General features: G+C 45.1%; 1 pseudogene; it reads left to right on the plus strand.

Moving 5' to 3' along the window:
- Positions 1-382: 382 nt before the first annotated feature.
- LOC133930146 (protein MICRORCHIDIA 6-like) overlaps positions 383-14,612 on the plus strand; it is a 41,902-nt pseudogene continuing 27,672 nt past the window's right edge.

Consider the following 14,612-nt stretch of genomic DNA (forward strand, 5'->3'; position numbering starts at 1 on the left):
GCTTGGGTTGCTCTGGGGGAACCCCGTTAGGCGCATATATATACCCTCGGTCAAGATAGAGTCCAAATCCACCTCGATTTATGGTTTTGGGTCGCTGGCAATTTTCTCTCTTGGACTCCACATTCAAATCGTGATTTCCAGGGAGATAAGGTGTCCACGCGGTCTTGGTCTCTAATGCGAGCTTCTACTTGGATGGAACCCCATATCCCAGTCAGATATGCGGTGGGACGCCAAGCTCATGTTGGTTTGCGCACACTGCGGGTAGGGAAATCCGGCTGGACGTAGGAGATGACCTCATCGTGTTGACTGTGAGCTCCTGAATCGGATCGATTGGGTGAGCTTGTGTGTTGATTGGTGAGCTTGATTCCACCGGGTACGTGAACACAGCTTCGGCATTTTCATGGAACTTCGAGCTTTCGTTTTTGGTTTGTAGTTTCTTACTTCTGTTATTACTAGGATACCTAGCCCAATGATGAGGAAAGAAGCTGTGTCACAAAAATCATCTGGTAGTCCGTTGATGTGCCAATCCATTATAGATGAGTCTGTTTCCCAAATATGACGATTGGGATGGATAGGAGGGATGTGCAGATTGTCTAGATACAGGTGGCAACCATACTTTGGTGAAAAGGCGAGAGGGAGAGATATATACCTGAAGGGCCACATTTATATCACGAATTTTGTGGGAGCGGGATTATACATAGCTTAGTTACAAGAGAAGAATCTCCTGTTTATAACAGTATGATATAGTAGTTGAGATACTGTTAAGATGTAATATTATCGTTATTTCTCTTAACTCCTGATCTTCTACTTCTTTGACAAATTTGTAACAGATTGTGCCTCTCATTGTTCTGCATTTTCCCTTTGCCATGCTCTATTACTAACGTCATTTTACCATTTCAGGTTAAGCAATGATAGTGGACTTTGTTGACCTGTCCAGTGATGATGATGAGGAGGTGGTTTTCAGAGAACAACATGGTGTTCATGGACAAGGTCATTCAGTTCAGGACCTTCAGGTGAAAGAAAATTTTGTTGACTTGACTACTGAAGAAGAGATTTTTGAAGGAGAGCACGATGCTCATGGACAAGGCGATACTGTTCCTAAACGGGAGTTGGTTGCAGATGATGGACAAGGTGATGCTGCCCAGTGCACAACAACATTTCAGGGGCAAGAACTTATTGCGGATGATGGACAAGGTGATGCTGCCCAGTGCTCAACAACATTACAGAGGCAACAACTTATTGCAGATGATGGACAAGGTGATGCTGCCCATTGCACAACAGCATTACAGAGGCAACAACTTGAAGATGATGGACAAGGTGATGCTGCCCAGTGCACAACAACATTACGGAAGCAGGAATCTATTGTGGATGATGGACAAGGTGATGCTGCTTACTGCACAACAACATTACAGAGGCAGGAATCTAGTGCATTTCATAGGCATGGCAGTGCAGCTCAGTGCAGCACAACAACATTACATAGGCAGGAGTTTCTAGCAAAAGGTGATAGCATGCAAGAGGTTATGCAGTCTGTAAATGCAGCTGAAGCTACCACATCCTTGTCAAGGACACAACGAGGGAGTCACAGGACAGCTGCATTTCTTAATTCCCCTCCTGCACCAACTGCAGCACCGTTTCCCTGGCAATTTTGGAAAGCTGGAGAGTACAGATTAGCTGCTCCAGCTGCTATTGACAGTATGTTTTTAACCTTCCTTTTAAGCCCGTCTGTCTATTTATCATGGCACGAATAAAAATCAAGCAAACATTCCAGTCCTGTTTAGAGTATATTTCTTTCTCCATGCTCTCCTGAGTCTCACCATTGTTGAGAGGGAACCTCACATGCACAACTGTCACATACTCCACCCGAACATTAGTTTCATAAATCTGCGTTCTTAATTATGTATATGTTGATGATAGAATGGGAGTTATATTTCCATACATAAAAAGGTAAATAAAAGAAATCCTTGTTTTACTGTCTATTAGAAAGGAGAATCCTCTAGTTAGAAAAAGTTTTTGTATTTTGTATAAAAGGTATAGTTGCATCCAACCTGCAGTACCGATATAAAGGAAAAAAGAACTACAATAACTGGTTATGTAAGATGACAGTTTACCCAGCAAGGTGGAGTGGTTTTGACAAACCTATTCCCATCTGCATCCACAATTGTTTTCCATTTTCTATGTAGATGGCCAAAACCTCTTACGGATTCATCCCAAGTTTCTTCACTACTTCACATAAATGGGCATTTGGTGGTGAGTCATTCTGACAACACTAAAACTGTCACTTATCTTCTGCTTTCTGCAGTCCTAATTATGAAAATCCGGACAATAGTGTTGAAGTATGAGTGAATTGCACATATTTTCCCATTAGCTTAGGCTTTTGGATGAACTAGTTGATGCATGCAGATCAATAAATAGAATGATGCTAGTAGGCTACTGATTAAATTCCATTCTACAGCTATTGCAGAGCTACTCGATAATGCTGTTCATGAGGTATTGATTTTAAATATATCAACACTAAAACATTGTCATTGGGAGTGTAGTGTTTGGGAATCTCTCTCTTTTTTTTCTTTCATTTTGCCTTTCTTTTCCTTCTATTTTTCACGGGCAAAATGGAGTAGATGCACAATGGGGCAACCTTTGTGAAAATAGATAAAATGAAGCATGCTCCTGATGGCAATTATTCATTGGTGATACAAGGTAATATGCAATTATGGACCATCTACCCTGTTCATAGTGTTTTTGACAGTTTATAATCTTACTGTGCTATATTGAAGACGATGAAGGCGGCATGAGTCCAGAATCTCTTCGACGTTGTATGAGCTTTGGATTCTCCCAAAAATGCACTACTTCATCCATTGGACAATGTAATGATTATTGCATGCTTTTTGCTGGTTATTCCATTGCTAAATATTACATTCACTGACTTGCATAGTCACAAGTACAGATGGAAATGGTTTCAAAACTAGCACGATGAGGCTCGGGGCAGATGTTATTTATTCAGCTGCAGACAAGATGCAGATAATAGGTTTTCCTTATTTATGATTACCTTATTTGCTTATTCATTTTATGACATCATCAGTAGTTTGTTCTGACCTGATAGAAAAAGTAGTATACTCGTCAATAGTCTGCCTTAAAATTATCTGAAGAACTGTGCAGTACAGGTCAAAATTGTTTCATCTGCATATTTTTCCTGTTTATGCCTAAACCCGTGGCCTCTATATATCCACCGAAATATACCCAACCTGGTATGACAGTCCAGGTTGACATTTCTAACCTGTACTGTAGAATCTAGTTAGTTAAGGGAATCTTCACCAACTCTAGTCACTAAATAAATATTATCGTTTTGGCTGTAAGTTTGAGGTTCTTAATTTGGTTGTGCGTCCAAAATTACCAAATTAAAAGTTCTTTTCAAATGACACCTCAGTAGCAAACTAAGGTCAATAGAGATGTTGCTATTATCAAGCCTTCAAACAGATAAGTTGTCTTGTTTTGTTGAACTTCTTTGTCGGTTTGTCCAAACCTATATTCATTTTTTTTCAGTTATTTTTGTTTTATGGAGATAACTCTCTGTATATATTTTAATGTTTTGACTTGATAGGAGACTAACACGAAGTGTTGGATTCCTCTCTTACACATTTCTTATGAGAACCAGGTGCAACGACATATTGGTACCAGCGGTTAGTTCGCTAAACTTTTTATCTTCTATCATTATTGTTTGGGGCAAACATATATTAATGCACATCATTAATAATGTAGTACTACTATCTGTTAGACTTTCTGCTCGTTCACACGAGCATCTCTCTGACTACCCTCTTTTACATCTGCTCATGCATGCACAACGTGTTCACACTCTTTTGTGTGATAGTTTGAGTGCTATATATTTATAAGTTGTAACTCTAAATATTCAATCAACACAGACCGTATGATTCATTCCACTGTCATGGTATCAGATAGGTTCGCTTCTGCGATCTTGCTTCCTCCCCTCTAAACATTCGTTGGCGATATTCGTTCGTCGGTCCTCTTCCCCGTCTCGTTGCTCTCCTGCACGAGACGTCTACTTTCCACTCCGCCATGCTCTCTCTGCACGCTTTCTTGCCTATTCCCTTGTCTTTTTTCCACTCACTGCCATGGTTCTGACCGAGGCTGAGTGCGCTGAAGCTGCACGCCGAGGCCACATGCCACGTTGAGGCTGCGCGCACTGAGGCCGCACGCCTGGAGAAGCAACATCGCCTTGACGCTGAGGCCGCGGCTGCCTGTGCCCTCACGCTCGCCAACTCTATGGCGGCCTTGCACGCATAGGCCGTCGCCGTGCAAAACTTCCGTGTAATGGTCCCCATCGTCCTTGACACCAGCTCCACCAACTATAGCCGCTGGCGCGACCTCTTCCTCAACACCCTTGGCAAGTACGCTCTTGCTGACCACGTCCTCTCCGACGACATTCTGGACGATGAGGAGGCGTCTCATGGACTGTACAGTGAACTCGTGGATCTGCGCACGGTTTCTCCTGAACTTCTAGAGATCATAATGGTCCTCAACGCCATTGCTAGAGAGGTGTGGCTTCATCTTGAGCAGCAGTTTCTTAGCAACTAGGAGACATGCGCTCTCATCCTTGACGCCAATTTCTGAAACTTTGTCCAAGGGGATCTCTCTGTGACGGACTACTTCCGCCCACTAAAAGCAATGACCAACGCTCTCGCTGATTTGGGTGAATCGATCACCGACCAAACACTCATGCTCTCCGTTCTTCGCGGCTTAAATGAGAGGTTCTCTCATCTGGCATCGATCCTCAAGCGCTAGTGGCCCTTTCCCACCTTCATCGATGTGCGCTCGGATCTTCTTCTCGAAGAAATCACCATGCAGAGCAAGCCTGGCACGCCTTTTACAACTTTCATTGCCGGCACCGGTTCCGGCTCCAAGCTCGGCCAACCTGGAGCCAACCGCTAGGGCTCCTCGTTTGGCCACAGCATAGGCGGCGGTCCACCTGGAAACCCCGGCGCCCAGTCCAACTCCAGCGGTAGCAGCCAGTACAGCTCCGGCTGTGGTGATTCAAATTCTCGTCGTAACCGCCGGCGTGATCGACGTCACGACAATGGGGTCGGCAGCTCCAATTTCGCCCCTCAAAACTCCCGTTTGGGAGGCTCTCCTCCTAGAGGCTCAGCCTAGTCCTGACCTTCTGTGTATAATCCATGGACCGGAAGCATCCAGATGTGGCCCGGTCCGGTGCCGCCCTCCGCTGGTCTGCTTGGGCCCCGCCTGCGAGGCCAAGCTGGGCCGTATCCGCCCACCAGATAGCAACAGGCTTTCTTCACCGGCTTCCCCAACAGTCGACGTCATTCCCAGGCCCTCTTCAGCAACAATCGACCAGACCCATGGTGTCTGCCCCCAACACTGGCGCCTATGGCTTCTGGGACCAGCATGAGCTTGCCAACTCGTTCAATACTATGGCCATCACCCCACCTCCAAGCGGTGCATGATACATGGATTCGGGAGCATCCACGCACTTGTCTTCCACCAATGGTAATCTTCAAGTTTCCTCCCTACCCACCCCCTCTACTCCAACCAACATCATCGTTGGCAACGAGTCTTGTCGAAGATTAATTCCTGACAATGTGTCCATAAATAGACTAGGTACCTTTGAGTGCAGGGATTAATCACGAGACAGGACAATCGATGTATACAGGTTCGGACCTCCGATTGGAGCAATACCCTACGTCCTGTGGGGGTGTTGCTATCGTATATTGATGATCTCGAGTACAAGCAATGGGGCTAAATCTATTACAGAGAGTATATCAGGTCTGATCTAACCTAAAGCTAATGTCACCGAGTACCTTCTCTGCTAGGGTCTTGATGCTTGACTCGAGTTCTCTCTTCCTATCTTTTCCTTGTGTGTTCTCGTGTCCTCAGCCTTTTCGCCTTATATAGAGGTGAGATACCAACTCCTATCCAGCCGTGGTCGATAGGGGGTTGTCTTCCTTGATGTCCAAGTAGATAGATCTATTTTGAGTACTAATCGTATCGAGTTTGGTAACTAATCAAAACCTTCTTGATATGTACTTCCGTGATTTCGAGTGTATCAGGTACCGCCGATTCAGTTTCGTGATATCTAAAACTTCTTAATATGTGTTGTACATACCCTGTTCATATATGACATATTTCTTATGCGTATATACCTCATAGTTAGATATTCGATAGTAGCCCCCTAACTCTACTCAAGAGGAGAGGTTTCCATAAGCGCCCACTCGAGTACCGCCAAGTTTAAGCTTGGTCGAGTAAAGAGGATCAGTCTCATGGTCAAAGGAATCGAGCATAGGCAGGTCCTTCCTCGAGTATCGAGTGGAAGCTCAGTTGGGTCGAGCGCCCTACGGCTAATCGCACTCGAGACTTGAAGGAAAAGATTAAAGAACTCAACCGATCGACACCCGACTCTGAGTAGAGTTAAAAAACCTTTCAAAATTTGAAACGACGGGTGTAGGCGCATTTAATGCGGGCAGAAGGGCATGCAGAGATTTGCACGTCATCATCATATCGCTTTTCACACCAGTCGAAGCATGGTAAAAATGGGCGTTGTTGTCGAAGAGACGGTAAATCTTTGACTATTTACCTGTATGACCCAGACTTGTAGTGGCCGTTCCTCGTCATATCCACCAGCCTTCTTGCCCAATCTTTTCCGCCCTAGCACGCACTATCGCTAGAAAGGACTTCTAGATCCATGAATCCCAACTCTTCCTCTGAGATCCCAACTTCCTCCTAACCAGAGAAGTAATCGAACGCAGCAGCTGCTGGCACCTCGCCCGATCAGTACGATGAGGTGAGGTTTATGATCGAGGCCTGGACACCCTCGACAATGCAAGAATCTAAGCTGGCGGAACTTGAAGCGAAAGGAGTGGTGCCGCCGCGCAGCCTGGTTGAATGGAGGACATCATCTGGTGAGAGATTCCCTTCCTGAAAGATTGAGCACAAATTTGTAGTTTTCGAGTCCTTCTTCCGCTGTGGTTTCAACATTCCTCCATCCAAGTTTGTTCTCAATGTACTCGATCGATATCAAATTGAACTTCACCATTTGAACCCCAACTCCATCACCATGTTGAGTGTTTTTGTTTATCTTCGTGAGGCCTTCCTTGGTATCGAGCCAAGTTTGAACCTTTTTTAGTACTTCTATAAACTGAAAAGAATTACTAAGAACAAATGTGTATGGGGTGTGGTTTCCAATTGAGGAGTGGAATGAGGAATTCCTACATCTTGGTCCCCCTAACCTCTTCTTGGTCGAAAGATTGGAAAAAACTTTGGTTTTACGTCTCCAATCCTGACCAGATTGGTTTTCCATAAGTGTATAGAGGTCTTTTTCCCGTCCAAAATCCTTCTTGGACACAAGATTACTAAGAGTCTGACCACACCACCTATTTTGCCAACAAGATTGGCATGTTGAGGCAATTTGGTCTAACCGGGTGGCATGTGGTTAGAGACTTTATTAGTAAGAGATTACGTCCCTTGAAGGCGCGAACACGCCTGGCTTGGGAATACAGTGGGGATGAGGATGCTTCCAGGGATGCCGTTGGATGTAAGGAATTAACATTTTGTTCCTTCTTGTTTCGCTATGAACTTAGAGCTTTATCGAGTAAACCTTTCTTCTCTTTTTCAGCTCTGCCTGCTTAGGATATCACCGCCCGCTTAAACAAGCTTTTCTCCTCCGGCACACCAGAGTGTGATATTTCGCCTTACTCCCTTGAGAATCCTCGACCAGATGTAAGGGTAGTAGTTGAAAGGTAGGACCGGTTATCGTCCATTTGATCTGACTTGTTTGTATGACCGTAGGCTCAAGTCTTCCGCCAAGAACACATCCTTTCGAGTGAGGTCTTTGATCTCGACGGCACCTCTTCCGCTGATGCTGTCGACAAGGGGAAGGGATCAACCAATGAGGAGGCCTAGGGGTCTCTTCGATTGAAGAGATTATCCTCGTCTTCTCAACTACTATCTGATCCGAGCCCTCTCAAGCGCAAGTGAAGGAGTCCTCGGGTATACTGATTGAAGTTCTTATTATCTTCATATTTTCTTTTAAATTATTAAGTAGATACCTGAATGCATTCGGTTTGGATAAGTGGCCTCTTGTTAAGGAACGGCGAGTGTACCAACTCAATCGCCTCCTCGAGCAATCACCGCTCTCGATGACCTGGTCGAAAAGGTAACTCTTATCGAGCCATCGATTTCCTTTTGGTCATTCTATTGATGGCGAGTTGCATGGATAGCTCTCTTTTTTAGGGACGTTTGGCATGTCCTCGCAACTGCCAACTTGAGGGACCATCATGCCTAATGACTCGACTAGAGAGGAAATTTCAGTTGAATTATCGCTCTTTAGTTGGTCATACTTTCACTCAATAATGCTTTCTTATTATTTGGTTCTTTGCAGGCCACTGATGACTTCGCTTTGCCCGGTCCATATGTAACTCCTCCATCGGCTTTGCCTACCGGACCAAGAACAAAGAAGGTGACCTCAAAAAGGCAAAAGCCAAGCATCATTTCACATTTTCTGATTTCAAAGAGGTTTGTCTTGGATTTTGATCTCGACTGGTCAATTAGCAATCCTTTCTTTTCCTCGTCTCTTATTCTATCTATTGCAGACTATTGACTGAGGCGCAGACCAAGGCTGCCAGCGCCTTGACCAATCATCTGGGGCTGCCTTCTCTGGTTGACTTGGCCTAGGCTCCAATCAGAGATCCTGCCTTGAGTGCACCCGAAGAAGACCCGCAACTCAGGGGAAGTGAAACTTCAATACCAATTCCGACTGATGATCCATGGGCAGCGATAAAAGCTCTTCTCCAGGCTACAAGCGCTCAGGTAGCTACCGCCGAGGCCAACCACCATAAAAAGCTCGAAGCCAAGAGGGAGAAAATTGAACGTAAGTCTGTTCTTCATCACAAGTGCATGATTTGATTATTGGGTGACTAGCAAAGAATTATTGTTCGGTTTACCTTTTTTAGGCCTTGAGTCCTCCTGGAACAACAAGGAAAAGCTTCTTGCTGACGCAATGAAGAAGAATAACAACGATGTGAAGTTTCAGGAGAGACTCAAGCATCAAGTGAATAATGCTCGAGCTTAAAAGAAGGCGATGATGGCTGAAAGGGATGATGTTGTTCTGGCCCTTCAAGAGCTGAAAGAGCAGACCCTTGACCTTATGTCACAAGCAGCCTCTGCAAGTGCTGCCACATTGCTAGGTATTCTTAAGAGCTATACCCCACGCTCGATACCTCATTGGCAACAGTCGGGCTCAATTGTACTAGCGAGGAAGCCGCAAAACTAGTCGAAAGCGTCCAGCCAGTAGTTCCAGCATTTGTTGAGTCTTTGAGGCTTAGTTTGCCTATTGATGATAGTGGGGAGAGTCCCTCAAACTGATGGTCCAGCCTGTTCTGGCACTTTGTAAGATATATTTTATGATCTGAGAATGCCCGCAACGATGCTATACATTGCCAGCCTATTATGCTTTTGTTTGCTATTTCCTTGTCGATGAAATAGGATTAGCATAAGTAGATGCAAAAACTGATAGATACATGTTGTCATCATTCTAAAGACCATACAGTTATGCATCTATCAATCTAAAATTTAACTAGATAAGCTATTAGATACACGACCCTCGAGTACTCAAGAAGACTGTAATAGTAAGAAAAAAGACTAATATAGAGCTTAAAGCATATCGGATTTTCTGTGAACTTTTATCAACTTGCGCATTCAATCAGCACATAAACATGAACTTGATAGAGAGCACACGCGAGGTAGACTAGGACTTCAGAACCCTTTTGGCCGTTAGGCATGAGATTTCTGACAATCTCTGTGCCGTTATGCTTCCTGAGGTATAATCGTCCGTCATCGACCCAACATATGTCTCAGTTGGTTCTATTCAATGTGATCGACATAGAGATAAAATTTTGCAAAAAAACATGGTATTATGATGTAGTCCCCGCCTCTATAGTCGAGGAAGAAATTACTCGATCGGAGAGTAAAAAAGGACATACCTGTACCGTTGGTAGATAATGTAGTCGAACAAAGAGTAAAGTTCCAACTTCGAAGGTATGCGATGTAGCCCCCGACTCTCTGTTTGATGTAGCAATCAAGACAGAAAGTAGAGCATGTGCATCGACACACCATCCTCGACTAAATACTCAAGAGTGCAAGCCCCCGAGCACTATTGTTTTAACTGCGATGTGAATATCGAGAGAGCTCGAACCGCCGGGTAGGTGGGCATTGAAAACCCACTCCCGTTTGTGCTCGTTTTCACCACAATCTTGATTTGACGGGTCATAATGACCGTCCATCCCTCTTTGCAGAGAGAAGACAAGCCATAAAGACGTCTTGACTTCGCCGAACGCGCTACGCACTGGAGGCGACGCCACTATTTCAGATCCTAACGACTATGTTTATACAGTATGACCCATTCCCCTGCTATAAATAGAGGGGACTCGAAGCCGTCTATCTTTCATATCGCCCGCCCCCTTTGTTTCTTTGCCCATTGCCTTCTAGGATTTGTAGAGCTTGAAGCCATGGCCTCCACTCCATCTCCTCCTCGTGAACTAATCCCAGAAGTACTTTCCCCTAGGTCTCTCGCCATGGTCCCTCCTGAAATCATCATCGTTTCCTCCGATGACGAGGACTCGAGTGGTAGGCCTAAGAAAAAGAGGGAAGAAGCGCCCACCGCAGATAATCGCCGTCCCCCCATTCAGTGCGTTCGTCATTACAAGGCCTACGCTTCAAGCCACATGGCGCAGTGCTCTACACGGGGGAGGATCGAGGATGGTGGTGATCCTGACCGGATCATCGACCAAGCTGCCATCGAGGTCTTCGGTGGTGGAGCCTTCAGGTCATCACCGGCTAGGGAGGTGCGGTCGTCTTCTCCGTCGACAACCGCCAGATCGCCCTCGCACTAGGCAGAAGACCACTCGGCATCACCGGCATCGATCATCAGCTCCAGTAGGGCCTTCACCTCAGCCACTTTTCCTGGCCCTTATGCTAGTTGGCGGCCGATTCCTGGGGTGATTAGCTGCCACCCGAGGGAGGAGTATAAAAGGTTCCTCAACTCGTTCAAGGGTGAATAAGGTTTTTTTTATAGATCTAAGCTGATCATTTCTGTCAATTTTGCACTAGCCACACGGATTAGCGTGAACGAGAAAAACTATGTAATCGAGTAGCCAACTGAATCGAATGTAATTGACTTACCTGTAACCTATCTTTTCTATGAATAAAACTTTCAAAGTTGGTCGATGTTCCACGAGTGCTCGAGTATCTCGCCGTTTGGAGTAGATAGCCGTACCGACCCAAGTCGAGTGACCTAGACTACTATGTAGGGTCCTTCCCACTTTGGCTATAACTTGTGGCGCTGGGCCTGTTTCTACACCTTTCGTAGGATGAGGTCCCCAACAGCGAGTTGCGTGGGTTGAATTTTCTATCTTTGATATCTATGCAACGCCTACTGATACTTAGCCTCTCGAATAAACGCCCGATCTCGGTACTCCTAGAGTAAATTTATGTCATCCGCTCGCAAGTGCTCCTGCCCTTCTTCAAAGTAACTTTCCACTCGAGGTGATCTGAACTGTAACTCAGTCGGGAGCACCGCTTCTGCTCCATAAACCAAGAAGAAAGGAGTTTCACCGATGGCCCTATTAGTTGACGTCCGAACGGGTCATAGTACCGAGGGAAGCTCTTTTACCCAACGTTTCGAGTAAGCCTTTAGCCTGTCGAAGACACAAGTTTTGATACCCTGCAAAACTATACCATTAGCACGCTCAACTTGACCATTACTCTGCGGGTGAGCTACTGAGGCGAACAAGTCTTAATGCCGAATTCTTCGCAGAACACAATAAATGTTCCGCTTCTGAACTGGCTACCGTTATCCGTAATTATCCGATGCGGAATGCCGATTCGAGTAATTATGCTCCTCATGAATTTCTTGGTCGCTTCTGTGGTTATTTTTCCTACGGGTTCAGCCTCTATCCACTTGGTGAACATGTCGATAGCCATGAATAGGAACTTGTAACCACCTTGGGCCCTTGGGAACGGTCCTTGGATATCCAAGCCCCATACGGAGAAAGGCCAAGAAAGAGGGATTGTTTGCAGAGCTTGGGCTGGTCGAGTGGTCTGCCTTTAAAAAAATTGGCAGCTTTTGCACTTTTTAACCAGCTCGGAAGCATTTTGGAGAGCAGTCAGCCAATAGAATCCCTGGTGGAAAATTTTTCTGACCAAGTGTGAGGACCCGACCAAATAGTATTGAACTAATCATTAGGTGGATCATTAACATAATCACAACCTCGACGATTAATCAAAATACCGCTCTGGCAGTCCCGGCACGTGTTCTGTGCCCAATGATCGGAACACATGCCTTCCAACATATTCATCACAACACAGTTGAATAAAGAGCAGGTAATTATCATTTATATTACAAGTATTTAAACATGCAGTTGTTTCCACAATTTACATCAAAAGGAAACAACAACTACGCAACGGAAGAAAACTATACAACAAAAGGATATGGAGCCACATGCCCTTAGGCTCCATACCAAAACACTGAGTTCAGAGTAGAGTGTGCTACTCCTGACTGCCACCCTGATTGGCAGGTACAAAGTAGCTAAACACCGCCTCTTCCTCACCGACCTATGAACCTGTAACAACTTAAGGGCAGCACCCTGAGTACGAAGGTACTCGCAAGTCTTACACAGTATGGGTATATATATTCCCGACTCCAAGGATCATGCATTAAGCTGGTAGCAAGAATTAAACATGGTTAAGTTAATTAAGTGGTAAGCATCCTAGACATAGGTGTGAGCAACTAACTTAACCAACTTATATGAATCTACCCTGCCATAACCAACAACTGAGCATATGTAAAAATAACAACAAGTATATCAATGTGAACAAGTGCCAACTCGAACCACCAATCACCAACCACCATACCCAGACCAAAATCACATGCCCAACCATCAACCTCATGCCATCATCCACAAACCACAATGAGAACTCTACGACCGGTGCAGATAAGCAATAGACATGCTCATAATCGAGAGCGCGACAGTTCGAACTATTTTTACACCTTGCAGGGGGATACTCCTGGACCCACACGATACGAGGACTATATGGCTTGTGCCACCCGCTAAAGTGCACACAAGGGGGTACTCGTGACAACCTTTCCCAACCAGCCCAAACCGTGTGCAACATGCAACGCTCGGCGTGGCGGTACCAGAACTACTCCCAGAGCACTACCAGTACTGCTTACAAGCCTGCCCGCTCACACCGTCGTTGTTCAGGCCTCACAAAGCCACAGCTGCGAAGGTATTTGGCTCGTCTTACCATTATATTAGCATATGGTGAGTAAGGTAAGTGCTAAAGCCGACTACACCGACGATCGGTGCTTAACGGTGCAAGCAGTCTACGGTGCCCTGTTTTCCTTTACCATCCTACCCAGGGGAACTCCACATCTGGGCAGGCTAAACACCCTCCTAGCACCACTCATACTTCGCCTCATACTCACCACTCATACGACCATCTCAACCTCAACAAGTGTATGTAACCATAAGGAGGTCCTATGCTCGTGAACAACGGGATACGCAGTCGTTCGACTTCTACTGAATGACCTAAGCATGGCTAAGCATGTAAGTCGAACTCGTATCTAGACATTGACAACACCTCAAGGCTACAAGGAATGTAAATACACAAGTATTCAGTGTAGAAGAATGCAATCGGCATAGGTTCATAAATTTTAGACTTGTCCAATTACACAAGAGGGATTAATATGCTTAGTTGTTTGCTTTGATGCACTGGCTCATAAAGGTGGGGTGCGTCGGGATCGCCCTCGGCCTCCAGAATTGACTAATCGGCGGTCACTATAAGACATACACGCGTGCAATGCAATGCAATGAGTATGAATAAAGTGCAAATATATTCCAAAATATGCATATAATGTATGAAAACATTTTTCGTAGATAGAACAAGTCATAAGGAAACTAGAAAAATTGGAATCATCAATTTTGGACTTATGATGAATTAACGGTGAATTAATGAATCTTTAACCTAATTAATTAATCTCAGACATTTACTTCATTATTTCATGGATGTCCATATTTTTAATAGGTAGATTAGGTTATTATGAAACCAACAAAATTTGTTTCATAATTTTTGGAGCTACAGAGAATTTATTATGAATTTTACAAGTTTCAGCAAGCAGTAACTGTGCTGTCTGGGTATACAGCGGTCAGACTGCAGATATACTGGTGGTCAGACCGCTGGAAACATGGTCAGACCGCCCCCATGTAGAGGGTTTTGGCCCCTGGCAGTCTGACCGACCTTGGGGTGGCGGTCAGAGCGCTGAGAGTCACCGAGGGCACTTTGAGAGCTCATCGGCGACGATTTCGACGACATTTGGAGTGGGGACTTGGACCTAGAGCATCACATTGACTTCCTCTACCATGTAGGACAACATGTATACGCCAAAATTGACCAAAACTCAGCTATTGCTTTTAATTCATCAAGAACTCATGAACTTCAACCTTAACTCCAAATTCTTGGATTTCGACCAACCAATTTGTGCATCCATGCCATGGGAGCCTAGGAGACTCACCCAAGATGTTTTGCCGAGCTTG

Source organism: Phragmites australis, chromosome 10 (genome assembly GCF_958298935.1).
Source record: "Phragmites australis chromosome 10, lpPhrAust1.1, whole genome shotgun sequence".
Lineage (NCBI taxonomy): Eukaryota > Viridiplantae > Streptophyta > Magnoliopsida > Poales > Poaceae > Phragmites > Phragmites australis.